Consider the following 22,450-nt stretch of genomic DNA (forward strand, 5'->3'; position numbering starts at 1 on the left):
ATATGGTATATTGTTGGAGAAATTATACCTTTTCTCCATGCAAGGTGACAAACATTATTTCCTAAAACCGAAACTGAATACATATTACTAAAAGTTACAGAGCTTTGCAAATTGCAAAAAATGTCAACGGGCTTTAAGGGTGCCGTAATTTTAAAATGTTCTCAAACTTCCAATTTGTGTTACTTATGTAAGTAAGTTTCTCTTAAACTCCAAATTCAGGCCACCGGTTTACAAAAAAAAAAAAATAAAATAAAATAAAAAACACAACATTTGAAAACGTCAATGGAATATGTATCTATTAGACGGAAATGAAAAATCTGATCCAACAGTTTGCTCTATCTGGAAATCGAATTGTTCAGATATTTGAAGGAATTACACCGAACGTTACCCAAAAAGCGTCACAGTTTTAACATCTGTGTTTGATTTCTATTCCTATGTCTGTTATTTGAAAAAAAAATGTTCACAATCAAACTGTACTCATAGCCTACTTTTCAAGGCGCCTTATTTTCTCTATTGGCACATGTTGTCATTTTTTTTTTTCTTTAACAGGTGTGACTAAGGGCGCATAGCAACGCGAAATGAAGGCTCCTACGCCTACTAATTATGAGTCACACTAGAGAAGGTGCAGATGTTTTCCACGATCAAAGGTACTTGCCAAATCGCATGGTGCTACTTATTCATTTTGCCCATTTTTGGCACTGGTATTTCATCTACCACTAGCAGTCAGGCATATGATGGTTCGGTTTTGGCAAATCGCAGCAAATGCAAAATAAGAAGAAAAAACCCCACTAACCTCCAAGAATCTGCTACAGGCTGGCGCCAAGCGGCTTTTCGCGGGAGTCGGCCAGCTTTTCGCCCTTTGGGGCCCACCATTCCTATATTTGGGGTTTGCGCTGCTGCACCACTCTTCTGAACAACAAGCTGCCATAAATGGCTTCCAGCACACCAGTCAGACCAGCGACAACGACGCCTTCCTCAGGCCGAGCCATCGTGGACGCCGGACCAGGGAAACCCCTTTCGGTTCGGTATAGTTGGTGTAGGCGCTTGCTAGGCCATAGTGCGACGTTCTGCTTCAATTTTCTTCTAGAAACGGTCCCAGTGGGCTGTAAAATGAGAATAAAATAGAACTCACAGTAGGCGGGAAAATTGGTTTACATAATACAATACGACCAACACTAAACAGACGGCCTGTTTACAACAGTTTCTTCCTTCTTTTATTTTGGTGGTTCTTCCATACCGTATGAAGAATCCTTTCGCAATGTAGATGGGCCCATGAAAACTTGCTGGCGGAGGTGCAGATTTGAAATATTTTCCTCAATCCACCCTATCCTTTTACTCTTCAATCAGTTTTTTTCGCCTTTTTAAAAAAAAAACAACGGGCGTTTTGGAAATTAGCTTAAAACGATATAGAATCGGCTTCTTGGATGGATTTCATCCAGGGAGAGGGTTTGGGTTCTTAAGTTTTGTTTTTTTTTTTTTTTATGGCGCAGCTTTATGCAAAAAGGAAAGGGATGGAATTATTATACAGCCCTTAAAAAGGGTACAATTTCATAATTTGATAGGCAAAATTGCCATAATTAGCAGTATCATTATGTTGTTATTTTGTTAATTTGATTTGGCAGATTTTTGGCGCCATATTTTGGGTTCATTCGTATGTCTGAAAATACTTCCCCGCTAAGCATTCAGTATATTATAAACTCTCAAACAAAACAAGCGATACCATTTCTTCCGGTAAGCATCCGCAGCCTTTTTCGATTCAAATTCTCAGGAACACAAGTATTTCTGTAGTTTTTTAAACCCTGCCTATTTGTACACAATTAACATTTGTTAAATCTTGAATAACTATCAAAGCTCTAAAGACCTATTCCTTGTTTTTTTTTGTAACTTAGGGAAAATAAAAACTCCAAGCAGAAATTAGAAGGACGAAAAACCGCCCCAATTTGTTTCAAGGGTGATCTTTGTTTCGCCGTAAAATTCTCAAGATACTCACTCGAGGTGCCGCTGCTAAAGAAGGGCACCAAGTAAAATTTTATGGTCCCACAAATGTTGCTCGCTTGTTTTCCGAATAGTCAAAAGTCTCCGCCAGTCAGCCAAATTGAAAAAAAAAAACACAACAACAAGGGAACTCCCACCGAGAAAATGTAGAGATAGAACTCCTTAATGACAACTCGTCAAACATCTGATTTGCTGGTTCTCTGCTTCATCAGGGCCTAGAACAACAAAGGTGCTAAAAGCTCCTACTTGTTGTGGGACAGCATTTTTCCTGAAAAGAATTGACCTGCAGTTTATTGATTTCGGTTGTTTTTTTTCTGTCTCTCAGAACGACATCTGCAGATGATTTTGAATTGGTACATTGCCCATTATGAGACGATTTTTTAAGAAATTGGAGTTTAATAGATCTGGATGGTTTGCTTATTGAGAATCCCGTGTATCAAGTAATTTTTCCTTATTTCTAGTTTTAGCCGACACGTTTTTGTCCATCGTATCGAAGAACTGTTGCCAAACATCCAATCCTTCCAATCCAATCCAATCCTTAACCTTCTACATATATCGATCCAATAATACACGGGAATGCCATGCAGGTCATTTTATTTTTTTAACTTGTGGAATGGCATGGGGAATTGTTTGTTTCAAAATGACCCTGGTATTTCTGCAAATTACCTACACACAGGTCTTAGGTAATTGATTCTTGCTATATCTATTTTGTTGTTGATCATGTTCATTTCTCGTTTCTTCGCTATTGTAAGCGTCAGATAACACTTCCACCGAGGCGATAGAGATTAATCGCGTATAAATATAGCATTTTTGAGCAGGCTTCATTTTGCTCATCTTTACCAAAAAGAGACAGTAAACTTCTTCGCTCCGAATAATTGTGAGTCCATTTTTAATGAGCAATTTATCATCTTCTACTGAGTGAGCTGTGAGAAAAATTTTCTCTAACGAATGATCACTCTTCTACTGTCAGAGCACTGTTGGTGACTCTGCAAACACCTCATCAGCGCTACGTGTGATCAGTGAAATGAATTGCTCAGTGAAAAAAAGGGCATAGTTTCGCTATTCTCATCGCTCCTAGGAGAAAAAGAAATGCAAATCGCATATGAAATTTGGCCGTTTCACCAAATCACGTGGACAGCTTTAATATGTGATTAAACCGTCCTCTTTCTACATGGAATTATGGAACATTGGTCCCAGCATTTGTTAACCTGCTTTAATGCTGACGTTCAATAATTCTGGCATGCAGCGGTAAAAAAGTTTAAAACTTTTGGAAATTTCAGACATTTCGGGGGCCTTGGAGTTTGAAAAAAATATATTTTTGTTTTCGACATTCAGAACTCTGACAATCATAAATTGAAAAATTTGACAGGCCGAAAGTAAAATTCAGCTAGTGCAGAAATAAACCACAACCGAAGCGTCACAACTCTGTTCGGTCGTTGATTTCTCAGCCAGCAACTGAGAAGCTGATGAACATTTCTCCCCGAGAGAATGAAATTGGGTGACTGCGTTTTTTATATGCTCTGAAACAAAACGTGGGCTGCTTGATCGCTTTAACACGTTCGTCGCCACGTCACCAGCGTTGCCACATTTAAATCTGTATTTTCGAGCCAAAAAACCTTTTTAATCTGTATGAAATCTCAAAAATCTGTATTGAAATCTGTATGAAAATTTTTTATTCCGGATACTTACGCTGAACTACGGTGACCTTTTTATAATGCGTAGCGCACTCATTTGAACTACGCTGCTCATTTCTGCGGGCTACTATTTGTGCGACATGTCAAACCAGTGTTAAACCTGATATTTTGTAAACGCGAACCGTTTTTGGTTTAAGGCCGATGACATAGTGATAGCGATACGATGCGAATTAGCGAACGCGGCCAAATTGACATCTGCTTCGCCGCGTTGAGTATGTCAGGTTTAAGCGATTCGCACATTTTCTTCAAATGTGGTTCGCCGCATTGAATCGCATTCGCCGGTTCGCATCGCATCGCACTCACTATGTCATCGTCCTAACTTTGTCCAATTAATTGTAACGGACAAAATACATGTCCGCCATGTGTGAAAAGTAAGGTCACGCAAAGTTTTAGGTCGATATATTCCGTTAAATATAACGATATGTGTGCTTCTGGGGTTTAACAATCATTTGGGATTTGAGCATTATGTCAATAGTCTTTACCATTAAAAGTTACATTTCCTTTAATGCAATGACCAATTTTGGTATATGATTCTTAAACACAGGTTTTAAAACTTTCTTCAACCCTTTGTATGTTGTTTTGCATTGTAACGGTTCCGATCTCTAATCAGGAAGTTTTTTTCTTATTTGCAAGCGTGATAATTGATGGATGATTGAATCATCAAAGTCGATTATTATTGATTGACTCGAAGTATAATCAAAATATCTTGGAAAATCTCTAATTTTCTGAAAATCTGTATGAAATCTGTATAAATTTCCAATTTTCTGTAATCTGTATATACAGATTCTGTATTACAAAATTTCCAAAAAATCTGTATACTTACAGAAAAATCTGTATATGTGGTAACGCTGCACGTCACCCATATTCGGAGGACGGGTGTATTTCCTGGGGGGCCCCGTCACATCAAAAAGCAGGTGACGCTCTCTTACTTGAGTTTACCGCTCAGCTTCACCACACGTTTCAAATATGGGAGTTCTCCCTCTTTGCTTTCTCTCTCTGAAAATTTCTTTGGGCCCGGCTAGCAAAACTACCAAAATGAGCATGGCGACGAACGTGTTAACACGTTCGTCGCCACGGCACCCATATTCGGGTGACGGGTGTATTTCCTGGGGGGCCCCGTCACATCAAAAAGCAGGTGACGCTCTCTTACTCAAGTAAGCCGCTCAGTTTAGCCACACGTTGCAAATCTGGGAACTCTCCCTCTTTTCTTTCTCGCTCCCAGAATTTCTTTGGGCCCGGCCAGTAAAACTACCAAAATGAGCGTGGCGACGAACGTGTTAAGTGTGAGAAAGCTTTTTTCTCCCAGGTGTTTTACAAGCAGATGAGAAAAAATGAGCAAAAATCAAGAGAATCGAAGAAGCCTGTTTTTGAGTGATGATTAGAGTATCGCATCGGTTCCTGATGTGCCGACTGATAAATGCAATTTGCTTGTGTTCTTTTCAACAATATTATCGGAAGATTATTTTCCGAATAAATTAATTTCAAAAAGCATTAAACTAAAACGCATAGATTAATGCAATAAATTAGTTGTTTCATTTGCATACTTCGCGCTTAAAAGCTTGAATTCCAACAAGCGCTTTTGGATATTCATAAATTGAGTTTTAGTTCTTGTTGAATACTTTTAATCCTCAAAAATTATGTCTCGATCATATTTATTCCGTTCATTATCATAACGACTCGAACCATTTCAAAATTTATGTATATCCTCGTGAGAACTGCCGATTTGCGCGTTGAAACAAGTGCCGATCGTAAACGGTGCAGATACTCATGTCGTTACCATTTCAAGACGTGACACCCAAACTTGAAGGAGACCTCGGTCGGATGATCTACACCAAATTAAGATCCTTATCGCGGCGAGATTATGATGTCTGATTGACATTGCACGCAAAAGTGATGGAACCGTGCGGCGAGGCGCCGTTTCACCCATCAGCATTTGTAGGATAATCAGTTTTCACGCCGCAGCGCCGCCGTTACCGCACGTATCACGTAGGTGCTAGCTTCTTCCATAGCCCTCCGCGTCCTCCTTTAAGTGTTCAGGTTTTTCGTTTCTTCTTCCGTAGATCCGAAGCGTTTGGCGAGAGTTCACTGTTCTGTGACGAAAACGACGATCATGATCACCTACAGACCGCAAGGGGGGCAACAGGAAAGATGATCATTTCCTACATAGGTATGTAGACCGAAGCAATTCAAGCATAGGCTGATAACGGCTGGATTCACAGACGACTAAGCCGTTTGACAAACGGGTACACCTTCTAACCTCGCTTTTGACTCCTGTTTGTGTCATGAGCCCCATTAAAACAAAGTTCGGTTTGCGTTGGTTTTTTCAAGCATATTGACCGTGTATAGTTTACGTATGGAAGCAATAAAACAGGTTTGGAAGCATCCATCAAACGCCAGGAAAGCGTGACCGGAATCAACTCTATTGACTTATGACACCGCCGTTGGCCCTGGTCTGCTCTCTTGGATGGGCTTTGTTGGTTGTAAAGTTGCGTGTTTTCATAGATTACTTACCGAGCATTTTCCTTGGACGCGATCGAGAGCAGGAGCTCGAAGAAAAGACACAAAAAATGAAATTATATCACTCCAGGAGAAGAGGTTATCTTAAATCAACAATTTAATTGAATTTTATGATTCCGAAACATAAAGGTATGAGCTTGCGGAGACGGTAAAAGTGGAATATTCAAAAGGGGCCCTTAGATAGAAGTTCGATATAGGAGTGGCACTAAGGGAGCCACGGGTGAGAAATAATCATTACCGTTTTATCACCATCCAAGCTAGTCGTAGTCGTCGTCGCCTGGTCGTTTCTGTAATCTGGTTCTAAACGTAGCCGAGGAGGGATGAGGGAGGACACGTAGCCTCAACAGGGTGTCGAATTTCGATACCTCTCCAAACTCCACAGCCATCAATCTCTCCACCTGATCCATGGATTGGCTGTTGAAGTCCACACCAAGCGGGAACGCCGGGCGAGTTCAACGTTCTTATTGGATTTTTGTGTTGTGTTTGTCCAGCACAAGTCTTGACCACTTTCCTCAAACCCCACACACGGAGACGGACACCGGGTACAGCACACTACAGTATACGGAACTAAAACAAGTTCCATTCCTTCATTTAAAGACGCAGGATGGCAGAAGTAGGTCCCACCGTCATTTAAGCCGCCGCCGCCTCTCTGGAACGGACCAATTACCATGGACAGTTGGTACGCCCGGCGATAGCGGCGGTTACCATGGGGATAAAGTAAGCTATCCTGTGCATTGTTTGTTGTCAACGCTGCTGGCGGCTGACTTATGTTAAACACTCGATACGATCAGTTTTCAAATATAGGGCTACCAGCTCTCCGAATCCTTCACATATGATTGTCCAAACCTCCCATGTCGTGAAACAACGCGTTTGAAATTGAGGTTTAAACCTTTGCAATAAATTGACCCAACAGATATAAAAAAATTTACCACCCCCAGCGAAAGTAACCCTAACACAGGAATTGAAAGTTCCCAAAAAGGAATTAACGGCCCTGGCCAAAATTTCATCAAGCTCTAATCAAGCGGACAGACGACGGCGATGATGTTGACATGCGTACGTGTAGCTGACAAGCGTAGTTTCGGAAGGCAAAAAAAAGAACTGCCTCTAACGACGACAAGCCCGTAACATTCCGGCGGCTCAGCCGGCCGTTGGGCAAACAACATGTCTTTTGAGCGTCGCGGTCGTCGAGAACCGACAAAAAATTTTGAAGTCTGCGTTGCCGAATCCAGAAGGAGTCCTCGTCGACAATATCGTCTCGCAGTAGGCCACTGGCCTTTTCACATTTCGAACTGGAGCTTAAACCCCCCTTTCCTTACAGTAATCTTCACAAAACTAGGGTAAGTGTTCCTGAATATGGCATGTGTTTCTAATTTGAACATAACGTGTTATTTTTTTTGACTTTTTGTGAAGTTGTTGTTGTATGTTTATTTTAAGAGCGTTTTTAGCCTTTAACTTTAACCCCCTCTTAAGAACTAATGTCCGTGTACATTACCAAAAACTCTTTATGAAGCGGAATGTGTGATATTTAATATACAATATAACTTTTTAGTTTTAGTAAAATCATAACGTTTAATTGTATGTTCGAATTGATCAAAATTCTTAGAATTTTTCTTCAAAACGTCTCCTTGAATTAAAAGGACTCGCTGGATTTGTAAACGGATTTTTTTAAAGCTATGTAAAAAAATTTTAAAACATGATGAACATCCTAAAAATTGCTATATTCCAATTAAGGACACTTTTTTCGAACCATTTTTAAAGGTCAAAATATTACATCAAAGTTATCAAGAGCTTTTGTGAGTTTTGACAGGTTGTAAATTCATATAATTCTGCCATGCCTTATGCTTAAAGCGTATTACCCTCAGAATGTATTGATGAGATACGTTGTTTTGTCAGCCATTCCGTCAAGCGTCTGTAGGCACATTTAACCCGACAAGCGCATATAGAACACTTTTATATGTTAAAATTAGGAACATCGCCATAGACAAAATTAGGAACAATTAGAGGTTCCAAGGTACACCAACAAACTTAAGAAAAAACTTGAAATTATTCATGGATTTAGGCTTTTATTGGTTATATGAAGTAAATAATAAAAACCGAAAATATCAGAAAAATTTAAGTCCATGAACTGTAGATTCAACCTAATCATATAAAATCTCAACAATAAAATAAAGCAAGATTGGGTACCCCTACCCATTTGTCTTAACCGAAAAATGATTTCAAAATTAAGGCTCTCGGTTCTGGCGGGACGCATGAAACAAGTAAAAAATAACAATGATTACATGGAATGTTTACAAATAAATAAAACAGCAAAATCGAACGCCGGACGGCGGATTTCGGGGTGGGGGTGGAAAAATGTAATGTAATTTGAATATCAAATCAAACCAATACAATGGCGGCGCGGCTCGGATTGGTTTGGTCGGGTTGAGCGTGCTGGATTTCGATAGGTGGTAGGTACACATCAGAAATTCCTCAAGTAGCGACGGACGCGTACTCATAAAATTGTCAATGTCCCTGTTGTGTTTTGCTGTTTGACAGCTCTTACCTCAGCCTAGCGGCCAAAGATTAGTTTCCCCCATCAGCTGAAGCAGCCTGAAGTAGCCGTTTATAGTCGTTTTTTCTTCTGTTATTGTTTTTTTTTTGTTTTTGCTGCAAGAAGTGGCGCACTCTATGTGAGTGGTTGAGGTTAGGGCGCCGTAAAAAGAACAACCCATCTCAGTTGAAGGAGTTTACGCGGTTTTTCCTTTTTGTTTGAAAAGTTTTTTTTTTTCATTTCTTGTAAGGGAGAGTGATTTTTATTGCTTTTGTTTAGGCACGCTCCTATCAGCTGTCACATCAGTGGAATAGTTTAAACGATTTTTTTTCATTCGTTCGTTCGCTGGGTTATTCTAGAATTGTGATTCCAAACCCTTCACGACTACCAAATGAAATGCATTCGATATGCTCAACTTTCAGATGGTATTTTTTCCGAAAATAAACACTCAAGAATGCGATTTGTTAGAAGGTGAGCGAGCCGAGAAATTTCAGTTTGTATGTTCTAAAAATCTAGCAACAGAAGAGTTTTTCATTGATATTGATGATCGTTCCTCAACAGCTCTAATTGATTGAAAACGCATTACTAACAAATTATCTGTCTCATTATGATCTGTCAAATAAACAAAACAGAATCGGCGTCAATTTGCACTCATTTCCTTATAATAAATATAACAAAAACGGAAACTTACCGGGAAAAAAGGATAATCTGGGCGCAGCAACATTTTATCACAACCGAAATATACGACCGAAAACAAACAATTTATCATGGCCTGCCTGAATTATGTATATTCAAAGATTTAAAGTGCACTTTTGAGAACGATCAAGCAGGCACTGCGCTGCGCCGACGAGGAGGATGAAAAACTGCAAACGCCTCCTTTGGGAGATTTATGCGTTTTCCGTTGCACAATGTGTCACCGGTTTCACAACCAAAAAGGAAAAAAAATATTCAAAAGGAAAAAAAATGAACCGCCAAACTTCTTTGGCAACCTCTCGCCGAGGGACCGCACCGGGGTCTTTTCTCGCTCTTAATCCCGCGATGACCAAGATGAATTTCGAGGAACCTAAACAAACAAGAATTTTGATTATTAGCGCCTGCTGCGGTGGTGGGCCAATGATGGCTGGACTGGACTCGCGAAAATGATCTTATTATACTTTATTCCGGCAACTAAAAAAGAAGTAAAAAGCCCCAGCTAAGTTATGGACTATATTGAGCGATTTTTTTTTGTTGCATTTGAATACGTTTGTCATCACTCGAGACTAATTTGTATGATAATCATTTTTTGAATAATTTATTATGGATTTTTTTTTATCCTGATAAGGTATTTAAGTGACGAGGTTCCGATTGAAAAAATCGGAAGGTCTTGGAAAAAACGGTCTGATTAAAAAAAAAAAGAATAATTTAAGTTCAACAGTAAAATGAAGTCTAAGAGTAAAATAAAGTTTAAGAGTAAAATAAAATATAATCAGTGGGTATTTAAAATCGGTCACTATTCAATGAAATACATTTTTTTCTAAGGGCTTCGATTTCGAAATAGTGCAAATACTTAAAAAAAAGTATGTACATTTCTATCCCTAGTTTCACTCAACCTTACTTCATGATTTTTTTTTATTTACGACCGTTTAGATCACCGCTGGTTTTATCTTTTGGGGGTTCTCGTTGATGTTGTTCGGTGATATTTGAAGAAAAGATTTGCTTAATTTTTACGTTTCGGTTTACTGTTTATTTCAACCATCTTCAGAAACTATTTTATAACATAAAATGAGGAGAAAAAAAAATTTTATAATAACTATAGCCTAATTATTTTAACGTTAAAGTACAAAAGTAAAAACATTCACAAGAAAGCTATTTTTTCGCCTGCTAAGGTCGTCGCTTAAATTGGAAAGGAAGTCAAGTCTATTGCTGCTGCTGCTGCTGGTTGTCGTCGGGACGTCGATTTATCAAAGTTTTTTGGATGCTCTCGTTCTCTCTCCTCTCTGAGTTTGTTCCACAGTCCGTTGTAGGCATTGGAAACTCCCTTCGTATCAATCTGGAGATTAACCGCTTGGTTCCCTCTCAGTTTGGTGTGTAGTTTTTCCGCAATCAACCTATGCGACTTGTGGCTGATCCTCTCCAGAATTTGGGTTTTCGCAAAATCGAACGTGTGCTCAGCGTCGTCTTCCAGTGGTTTGAAGGCGGCAATCACACCATGTGACAAAATAAAGTCAACAATCTTCACGAAACTGTTATAAAATAGTTTCTGAAGATGGTTGAAATAAACAGTAAACCGAAACGTAAAAATTAAGCAAATCTTTTCTTCAAACATCACCGAAAAACATCAACGAGAACCCCCAAAAGACTTCATGATTTAGGATGAGGTATAATTTCAGTTTGATCCAACCATGTTAGTATTGTTCTATGAGGGGTTTGACTCGGTGATAAATTCTTTGCTCCACTTCACACATCTTAATTGAGAAAACAATTGCTTTTAGCCACACAGAGATGTTCTTTTGGATCAAATTTTCCCACAGTCCACTTGTTAACTATAGGTAAGGATTTCTATATTCAAACAAATCGATCACGGCAAGCATTCCTCCTTTCTTTCCTCCATAGACAAATTGAATCAAAATTTTCTTCTTGCCAGTTTCTCCATCCGAGCCTCCAATAAGACTCCTTTTAACGTTTGTTTTTAATCATTGTGTTTTTATTTACTCACTTCATATGATTGGCGAGTAGAATCGGAAAAAACGGTTCCAAAACAGTAGGCGATGCCTACTGTTTAACTTCTTTTCTAGAGATAAAACTATCATTATCGAGAGCATGATGAAGGGGTGAGAAAATTGAAACTATTTCTCTTGCCCTGGACTGGAGGCGCTCCTACCTCTGCTTTGCGCCAAGTCGAACGCCGAAGGTGATTAATAGATTTTTAATTAACTATATCAGCCTGACGGCCGAGTGAGAATGAACTTCTTCCATCGATCGTTCCATTCTATTTCCCCTTTCTCCGGCTTCTAAAAACGATGATGTGTTGCCTGAGGAGGCCACCAGCAACGTTCTTGAGAGTTGTTTGTTGGGCTACCTGAAACAATGGGGGCAGATCCGTTTGAAATCTTCCGATTTCATGGACCACTTTCCATCGATCCAGAATCCAGTCCGGCGCAAAGTGCGCAATCATTCTGAAAGGGCCAGGTTAACCCATCGAAAGAGACTTGTTACCCAAATTAAACTCCCACTTCGGTTAAAAAAAAAACGAAGTATGGAACAGGCCACGAAAAGCTCGAACCGGACTGTCCGGTGAGATCATTTTAGTCAACCAGCCAACCAAATAGCAGTTGGTACTTTCTTGGCAACGCGTTTTAAGTTTGGCAACGAACCCACCAGCGAAACGGATCACCACAAAAAGCTCGAATCAACGAACGTTTTCATGCGAAAGCGTGCCCAATTTTACTTTTTTGTTCGCTGCTCTGCCCGCCTAAGGAGAAAGGTGGTTGACATTTAACGCCCCTAAATTCCATCAACGGGAGTGCAACTATCAATCAAACGAGTGAAGACAGAAAAAAAAAGAATTTAGCGCTGGTCCATGAATTGGGTGACATCTAAACAATCTATGCAAAGTGTTTTGGAGGTTTGTGGGACTGTTTAGCGGCTAGCTAGCGAAAGAAGTCCGTATAAGTATAATTTCATGGGAGCCAATTTATTTAGGACATTTGGGTCTATTTTTAGAACGTTTGACCGAGAGAAACGTACTAATGTTCGAAATTATACTTTTTTGTTATAACGTCACATTTAAACGTACAAGAAAGGGTGTGGGACGTAAAAAATAAAAAAAATAACCTTTCAATTCTATTTTTGTTAGCCCAGGAGAAAAACTCCCAAATCAGACCTTGAGTGTTGATTTGATACACCTCGCTTAAAACCGCTATATCTCTCTTGTTTCTCAACCGATTTTTACTAAATTTATAGTTTTCTGAACCCCGTAATGTAACTCAGATATTTTTTCCATACAATATTCAGCTACAACACATAAGTTTTCCGTTATTCAAAGTCTAAGAAAAATTCGAAAAAACATGCTTCGGAATAAAACTGTAGATCAGCTAGGGAATACTCAAAAAAATTTCACTTAGTGTCCAAGAAAACTTAAGTTAGAAGCTATACGTTGCACATAAGGATATATTAGAAAAAATAAAAAAATAAGATCATGACTACAAAAAATGTAAATAAGTAGCGTAAAAACCGTATCAATGAACCGTCAAAATTGTTTAAGTCACACCAGATAAATTTTGAAAAGAAGATTAGAAAGTTGACGTAATTTGGCACAATATCGCATCTTCAGATTTTCAAAATATGAAACACAGAATGTTTGAAGAATTTTCGAAGGTAGTTGTTATTCAAACTTTTTGTCAATTTGAAATTTCTCAGATTTTCTCACACTTAAATTCAACTTTGCACTGGATTTTGAGTATACTCATGCAAGATTTTCGCAATAAATTTATATTCACCCGTATTTGCCCAACCCGTTCGGTATCGAAATTAGACAAAGTTACGTTGGTTCAGCGTGTTTGGTGCAGATAGAAATGAGTGTAGGCAACGTTCAACGCCAAAAAACTTATCTGTTAAATACGCATACCCTATGATTTGGCGTTCTTGCCGCCCATTTCCACCCACTTTTGGAAACAAACAAGCAGCTGCTAGCGGTAGAATCGGTATGAAATTACCTTTCTGGTGAATACCAACTTATTGCGGAAATCTTGCGTTAATATACTCAAAATTCAGTGCAATGTTGAATTTAAGTCTTAGAAATTCTGAGAATTACAAATTGACAAAAAGATCGAAAACAGCTATTTTTTTGAAAATTTGTCAAAAATTCTGTGTTTCGTATTTTGACAATTTGAAAATGCGTAAATGAGCCTAATAACGTCAATTTTTCAATACAATACAATTTTCGATTTTCGATCAACGATTCATTGATTGAGAAGTACGGGTTTACACTACTTTTTTACATTTTTGTGGGCATAATCCTAAAAAAAATATATATATATATCCTCATGTGTAACGTATAGCTTCTAACTTCAGCTTTCTTGAAAACCAAGTGAAATTTTATTTGAGCATTCCATAGATGATCCACGGCGTTCTCCGAAACATTTTTTTCTGGATTTTTCCTAGACTTTGGATAACGGAAAACTGAAGTGTTGTAGGTAGGTGAATATTTATTTATTTTATTTTTTATTTATTTATTTTTTTTTTACGCAGGTCAGTTTTATAGGCCTATCTAAAAATGTTATGGTTCCTAGCGTTCATACATGAGAATTTATATGAAACATCAGAATTCAAACTCAAAACCCCAATATTTCTGTAGTTTTCGTAACTGTTTATAAACATTTAAGGTAAAAAAAAAAATAGAATGAACTTATGTATATAGACTTGAACTTACTGCTGCTGGAATTCCCTGGTAATGCTGTTTGAATCATCCTTCGGCATCTGCTGGACTTCTTTTAGAGGATCTGCCATGCTCCGATGCAAATACACTGTAAACATATATTAACAATTAGTCACACAATTTATTAAATTATTGAATTTAAAAACATTTTTCTACCGCACCATTTAGCATTCCTTAGGCGCGAATCTAACCTAACAAAGTCGAGAAAGGTTATGGGTCCCGGCTTTACAATTCCACGAACATCAAGCATTTGTTTTTTTATCTTGAGTGAGGTGATAATAAAAATAATCGCAATTTAAAAAATGAATTTTTTTAAAAACCTTGCGTACAATAAACTTGTATACAATCTACATCAATCTACCTAGCACAAAATTGAAAAATAGAGTTATTTTAGATAGAAAATTTGAAAAAAAAATCTTGAATACTTTAAGTGATACAAATCCCATCTTCTACAAGATTTTCAAGATACAATCGAATAAAATATTATATTTGTCTCGTCCTTATCCAACCCAGTATTCAAAGCTAACTTTTATCGATAATAGCGCGGTTCATGTTCAGCAGGATCGATCTACCATGAATTTATCTTGTTAGAGATTGTAATATGAGTGTCAGGAAAAATAGTTTGAATCAGCTTTGAAACTGTTAATAACTTAAAGTGTATTATTTTCCTTAAATTAAACTATATTCCTCCAATTGGAAACTTTATAACTTTGTGTCAAGGAATCAACTCATTCAATCGTTTTGACCACTCTCGAAAAATATTGTACCATCAAAAATGCTAGTTGGCGGTTACTGTTTGATTAACAGATTCAAACCGGCTACCGGTCGGTGATTCAAAAACGATCATCTACAGAAGTCCCCTAGGGTGCCACAAGATGGGTGCGGCGCGATCCAAAAATATCCACCTCCTGTGCCTGTGCCTACGATGCGATGATGCCTATTGGGAGTCAAGTCGTCCCGTGGATGGTCGCGTCTCCCCATGTGGGGAGAGCTATTTAGAACGCCTCAGCAGCGTCTTTTGGACCTAAAACATTCTCGGGGAACGACGAGGAAAAGTCGTCGGCGCGTATTGATCCGTCACTGTCACTGTCGGCGTCCAACGATTCCGTCACTCAGCTGGTTTTCCCCGAACGAACACACGGCTAGGCAGGGGTATAATCATCAGCCAAAGAACCGAAAATAGTTGATCTTTTTTTTTGGTTTGTTATTTAACTGCAGTGGGCTGGTAGAATGATGATCCCGCGTAGTTTTTAAAGTCATCATTTTCTTTCTGGTCCCTTCCACGGTACGTGATCCGAAGTCTTGAAAATTCACGGAATCGACGACAACGCTCAGCATTCCTGAGCGCTGATTAGGTTGTTTTTTCCCGAGAATTATTCTGACTAAACCTCGGAAGCTACATATGTATGTAGAGCAAAATCCTTGAGAGGCAAAACATAACATTTTAAGTTTTATGACTACATAAAAGATGTTTGGGGTGTCAGATATCGATGCCTGCCATTTGTATGAACTACTTTTGGTAATAGGTGCGGGATTGATAACACCCGGATTTCGGAAAATGATTGATTCAAACCACTCACCACAATTCCGTGGTTTACATTCTAGGGTTGGACGCTTGGCTTACGAATTTGACCCACGCCTCGGGTTTGGTTGGCCGGGCGACCGGCCGTGCCCCCGGAAGAATACAAAATGATGGATTGTAGACGCTAAATATGAATTAGAAGCGCTCCTGCTCGATGGCAAACAGCCGACTTTAGGAACGGTCACTTTATCATACCGGATTAGGACGGGAGCTGAATTCCCTTCGAGGGAGTGCACTTTGGCTGCGATTCTTCGGAATAGATTTCAAAAAACTGGAACACTACTGGGTGCAACAGATTCGTTCAACCCGGAATCAATCATAATTTATCAAACACACATTACTTTTAAGACTCATTTGTTTTCTTATGTAATCTTATGAGTTTGTTTCTTCCATCGAATTCCTCGAGATCTTTCCCATGGAAGAAATTTTTCATTCAAAAATCTTCAAGGCACACTTTTCTCTCTTCCAGTTAGCGGCCTACTGAGACGAAACGAAAATTTCCTGTTAAACGATTTATGCGCTGCACGTTCCGTTCGGTGGTGCAGCAACCTGTTCGATAAACTTCTCATCTGCCTTCTTCCTCTTAGTTACATACACGCTCCAGGTATCAAGATCGCTATCAATAAAAGGTTTAATTAACACCAGCCAGACTCGAGCGAGGATCCCTCCCAAACAGCTGTTCGCCTAATTAGATGCACCGCCAACTGTGATCGCATTTTTTTTGCTTCTCGTCAACCCAATAAAACTCTTATTTGGTGGTCGGCCGAATATTGTTGCAATTTTCGGTGCTCTTGACCTTAACTTTTTCCCTCATCGTGCAGAGTGAAACGGAAAACGGCAACCGAATCAGAAACCAACAAAAAAGTGCTGAAAGCTTCCATCGGATTCAATTAAAATTCTTCCATGTCTGGGACGGGTAATGGGACAGAGCTTTTACCAAAACTTGTCGAGATTTTGGCATTTTCTTAGTTTCTGTTGTAGTTCCTTTGGGTCCGTGTTTGATCACGCAGCATGAGGTGGTTTTATTTTGCGAATCAGCTAACTCTCTTGCATGATGTGGCGATCAGTATGCACCTCTATGAAGATAAACGACGTGAAAATATGCTCGAAAGATGCTGCCGCTCTACTGCAAGAGGAACCTGTTGGGTTATCTGGAAGTAATAAATCAAACGAAAGTTTTTGGGGTTTTATCTTCAGTACAAGTGTTATTCCTTTGCCATTATCTTTTTAAAAGAAGTACAGACGTTTCTCATTCAAATAAGAATCAATTCCCAGCAACAACCAAGGTTGATAAATTGTCCTGGTATAACGTCTCACGACATAACTTTATGAACAACATTTCTCCAAATCTCGGCCCATGGCAACCGTTCTTTAGTTCCTGGGGCATCCCACATTCGCCAGATCACGTTCCGCTTGGTCTAATCACCTCGCTTGTAGCGCTCCTGCTCTACTCGTTCCTACTGAATTCGCAGCGAACACCTGTTTTGCAGGACAGTCGTCCGACATTCTCGCAACACATGTCTTGCCCAGCGTATCCGTCTAGCCTTCCCCAAGTAACATTAAAAGTTTTATAGCAGGCTACTAGATAATGTTTTGGTTATATAAGGTGCTTGAGGAGTCTAATGCCGTTTTCGTTTATCTCCACTCGCGCGGGGCAAAACTTTTTCTGTATAAACAAACAGAATCGTTACCCGGGACTATGCAAATATATGGTTGCTATACTCACCCTTATGCTTACCCCCAACACTGACAATTTTTACGGGGTGCAACCGCCTGCTTGAGGTTCAAATCTCGGGCAAAACTAGTGGACTTCTGAATTAATAACCGAACGTAATAACAGCAGTTAGGGCAAAACTCGTGGGTAACTAGGTTGCCACTGCCAATAAACGAAAACACTATAAAATAACTATCGGTGTTACTTGGGTTCGCTACCTTCTGGATACTGGGTTCGCCGTAGAGTCGCGTGAGCTCGTGGTTTATCCTTCGCCTCCACACTCCAGTTTACTGTACGCAGCCAAAGATGGTTCTTAACACTCATCGCTCGAATATTCCGAATGTGCACAGGTCCTCCTCGAGCAATATCCACGTCTCGTGTCCGTAGAGGACAACCGGTCTAATGAGAGTCATGTACAGGTTACACTTCGTGAGAGAGCTAAGTCTTCTCGACCTAAGTTGCTTGTGGAGTCCATAGTAGGCACAACTTCCGCTGATCATTCGCCGCCGGATCTCACGGCTGGTTTCATTGTCTGCGGTCACTAGTGAGCCGAGAAAGACAAAGTCTTCGACTACCTCCAGCTCGTCGCCGTCGATCGTGACCTTGCTATTACTGGATCCGGATCAACTTCGTCTTGGACGTATTAATCATCAATCCAATTCTTCTTGCTTCGCATGTTTGCGTTTCAATAGCGTCGGCAAAGCAGATAAGTTGACTGGATCTGTTGAAAATCGTGCCCCGCATTTCGCCCACTGCTTGTCAAGTAACACCCACCTTCTAGGGCCACGTTGAACATCATGCAAGATAGACCCTCGCCTCGTCGAAGCTTCCTGCGCGATTCGAATGAATTCAACAATTCACTCGAACACCGCACACAGCACTGCGTTTCATCCAGCGTCGCCCTGAAAAGTCTGGTCAGCTTTCCGAAGAATCCGTTATCGATCATTATTTTGATGCGGCTTTGAAGTCGATAGATGGTGCATAGCGACTTGGTGTTCACGGCAATTTTTGAGGATTTGTCGTAGTGTAAAGATCTGGTCCGTCGTAGACCTTCTCTCCATGAAGCCGGCCTAGTGACTTCTCACGAATTTGTTTGCTTTGCTGTTTACTGTGATCGCTTGGTAGTTCTCACAGTCCAATTTATCGCCCTTCTTGTAGATGGTGCATATTACCCCCTCCTTCCACCCCCTCTTGACCCAGATCCGGACCATCAACCGGTATAGGCAATCGGCCAACTAGTCCGGGCCCATTTTGATGAGTTCAGCTGCGATGCCATCCTTGCCAGCTGTTGCTATTCAGCTGACGAATGGCTTCCTTAACTTCACTCATCGTTGGGAATGGCTCCTCCTGGATGTAGCTTTCCTCACCGTCTTGGTCTCCTGGATGTGAGCCGTTCAGGTGTTCATCGAAGTGCTACTTCCACCTTTTGATCACCTCACGATTGTCCGTCAGGATGCCTCCGTCCGTAGAATTCGTCTTTGTCGTCTCCGACTTTCGAGGTGAGAGCTGTTCACGTTAATGATGCTGATGTTGAAAAACTGACCCTTGATTCTCAACAGTGCAATTCTGCATCCTCCCCATCACTTTTAAAAGCTGTTCCTAGCTCGTGAGTGTTGCCGCAGCTCTGGTAGATGGAATGACCATCTCGGAACCCACGTACCGTGAAGCTCTTCCAGCATATTCCCTGCAGCGATACGATGTCGAAAAATTCAATTCGTTGGAGAGTACGTGGGTACTGCCTATGAAATTAAGAGATCGGCAGTTCCTTGTTCTAAGTTTCAAATCGCTGATCCCTTTTCGTCACGCAGGTCTTCACCAATTTCCATCCGAAATTTCTTGTTTATTGTTCGTTGCTTGTATTTTTTGACAATCTATATACGAACTTGAAGTTGATTGCGCCAGCTCGTCCAATTGAGCTGAAACTTTCAGGAAGTTATTTTATCACCTAATGGCACCAATCTGGGGGGAGCACGTTGAAAAAAGATTTTCAAAAAATCATCCCATACAAATATGGATCAGTCTAGTGAGACACGTCTCAATTGTTATAGTTGATTAACTTAAAAAAAATCAGTTAAAAGCTGACAATTTAAAGTTTCGAAATTCTTAACTCTCTATTTCCCCGCATCTGAGTGCCTTTACGTAGCAATAGACGGTTAGTTTGTCTTAGTTTAATTTAATATTCTTGGAAGCCAAAGCCAATTAATCACTCAGACAAAACGGAAAGCTTTTAACAACCATACCACTAAGCTAAGTACTTGGTACCTGTTGGACTTACACATTTGAATACAGAAGTCGAACTCCCCGACAAAAGCTACTTTGGGGTTGCTCCTCTGAGCAATAAATACATCATCATCAACCTCACTTCACCTTCGCTAAGCTTCGCTTTCTCGAAGGTATTTATGCAACGAACCAAACGTTCGTTGTCTATTTTTTACCATCTTCCTACCACCCGCCGCAGAATTCAATTAAATTCCCCGGGAAGTAGTTGAAAACATTCTTAATATAGTTGCATGATTGCTTTTCTTCCTCTTCTGCCATACTTTTAAAGTGCAAAATTTGCTCAACTTTGTTGCAGAAAACCGACTCGCCGAGGAAAGTTTACACTTGGTTGAATATTTTTCCAATTCCCGAACCATTTCGAAAGAGCCAACCTACTTCTTCGTATGGGCGAATTCCCATTGATCTTGACCGTTTTTTATTATAATGCTTTTATGTTTTTAATTCGGCTTCCCGAATGGCTCCTGTTCTGGGGCTGGCCTGAGTTTTCATGAACAAGCCCGGCCCAGTGTATATAATTAGAGGTGCACCGAGACTAGTATCATGGGACACGATATGATGATCAATCTGGAACAATTATGGTTCCCCCGGCAACCGACAGTCGAACTTCCGAAGCTTTCCCACAGAAACGCGCGAGTCGTATAAGAGGCTTATATACAATCCGAATGTTGGCAATAATTTGAAACAAGTAATACTTAAAGCATATTTCAACACAACACTGTCCTTAAAACAACTGATCTCTTTTTGTGGAACAAATAAAAATGAACAGCAATACTTTTGCTGAAAATGTTGGTATACATGACGGCTCTTTGGTAACATTACGGTAGCTGCTGTAAGCTGTGATAAAGCTTTTACTTCCCACATGCAATCTTTGCCGCTTTTGCCTCCAATTTTCTCCCCGATCAGAGAGAGTAGAAAACAACCAAAAATTTAATAACACATATCCTATCATGCACGGCAGTTTTGCCGAAACCACCACCAACCACCAAATGCACGACAATTATCGACAGCCCGTTTTGGACCTGGGGCCATTTCTGTTTTTTCACCCAATTTTTGATAAGCCCTCTCGATTGCATTTCGGGTAAAACAAGTATCGAAGAACGACCTACAGACAGAGCGTCAAAGTACCGTTTTACGGAACCGATCAAAGTAGGCCTCGCTTGGCGACTTTTGGCGAAACAGGTTCAAGGTTTTTGGCCGAACGGTTTCTTGGAAAGGTGAATCGAGCAGAAATCGGTAAATTATTGATTAATTAGTATAGATGGTTTGAAGAAAATTCACTTAAACTGGAAATTATGACAATTGAAAGCGTGATAAAGTTTTCTTTTAAGTGAGTTGATTGCATATTTGGGCAAAATCTGGTTTGATTGTTCGAAATGTGTTTTTATTCAATTATGAATGTAGGAGTACTTTTCAATACAACCGTATTTGGAAGAGAGTGAACGACGATAAAACTAAATCCGACTTATAATTAACACAATTTGCTCAATATTTATGAAGAGAAGACGCAAAAAAGTTACGGAAAACATCGAAATTATGACCGTAGACACAGTTTCAAGCTTTCAAGACATATTTCATTAGTTGGCCATATAATGTAAACTAAAAATGCAAATAGTTCACAATTGAAATTTTGTCAATTCTACTTTCAAGAATGCATGGAAACGTGCACTACTAAATACATCCCCAGATCAGACTCTACTCCAATAATGACATCCTTGGGATGTTGAAAAATTGGCACTAGGTGCTAAAATCCTTGAAAAAAAAATCTAATTTCGCTTGTATGTTTATATGAGAGCTCGAGTCTTTATGTCAGTTATCACACAAAGCAATCGTGTCATTTTTGGCGCAATGCATGTTTCAGCACATTTTTTACATAGAGTTAGTTTCGATCGCCATTGAAATTTTGCTAATTCTTCTTTGGGTGTACAAAAATTTGCATTTTTCAAAACCATTACTGGCCTAAGCTCTTTCTCGGGAAAAGGTGTTCTTTATCATTACCTACATGAAAACACCTGAACAACAGATTTCGAAAAAAAAATGTCTATACGAGAGTGAGAATTTAATTTATGTCTCCTTGATTTTATCGTTAGGTGCTCTATTAGAGCTGTCTAATGACAGACCAATCTAGGATTATCCCTTGTACCACTTAGTATCGTACCATTTTCTTTTGATTACTGCAGCGCCTCTAGTTGTCGTCCCGAGAAACTAACGGAAATTTCGTCAGGATTGGTTCATGCGTTCCAGGGCTGGAAAACAGAAAAAAAGATAAATAAATCGCTCAAATGTTAAATTGGTCTGATAAAATCACCGACCAGGAACAATTTTGTTCGGTTCCAGCATAAATTTTTATCTTTAACAATTACAACTCTTTTCGGAAACTGCTATGTTTTTTGTCCAGAAGTGAAAAAATGCTACAGCAAATTTCAATTTGCTGCACCTAGCAGGCGTTAAAAAATTATCCGAGAGAAGAGAAATAATTCTACGAAATCACGTTGAAAACATAAATCAAAAGTATTACAACTTTTTTCCGTTCAGTTCATAACTACTTGTCATCTTCTGGAAAGTTGTTCCAGATCTTTACTTGAATTAATTTTTAAATTAAAAAAATGTTACCACAATTTATTTTTTAACAAAATTTTTCACCTTTACTCAAAAATTTCATAACTTAAAGTCGTCAGAAGGTTGATGGTTCAAAACAGAAAATAATTAGCAACGAAAGGCACAT

The 22,450-nt window shown here is 39.5% G+C and overlaps 1 long non-coding RNA gene across 1 annotated transcript in view; it reads right to left on the reverse strand.

Moving 5' to 3' along the window:
* Positions 1 to 309: 309 nt before the first annotated feature.
* LOC129738420 (uncharacterized) overlaps positions 310 to 22,450 on the reverse strand; it is an 80,567-nt gene continuing 58,426 nt past the window's right edge. The window contains exons 2-3 of the long non-coding RNA XR_008735508.1: positions 14,147 to 14,240; positions 310 to 1,103 (exon numbers count right to left, since the gene is read on the reverse strand). This is a non-coding gene — a long non-coding RNA (uncharacterized LOC129738420). The remainder of the gene's footprint in view (positions 1,104 to 14,146; positions 14,241 to 22,450) is intronic.

The sequence above is a fragment of the Uranotaenia lowii genome, chromosome 1 (assembly GCF_029784155.1).
Source record: "Uranotaenia lowii strain MFRU-FL chromosome 1, ASM2978415v1, whole genome shotgun sequence".
NCBI classification, from domain to species: Eukaryota; Metazoa; Arthropoda; class Insecta; order Diptera; family Culicidae; genus Uranotaenia; species Uranotaenia lowii.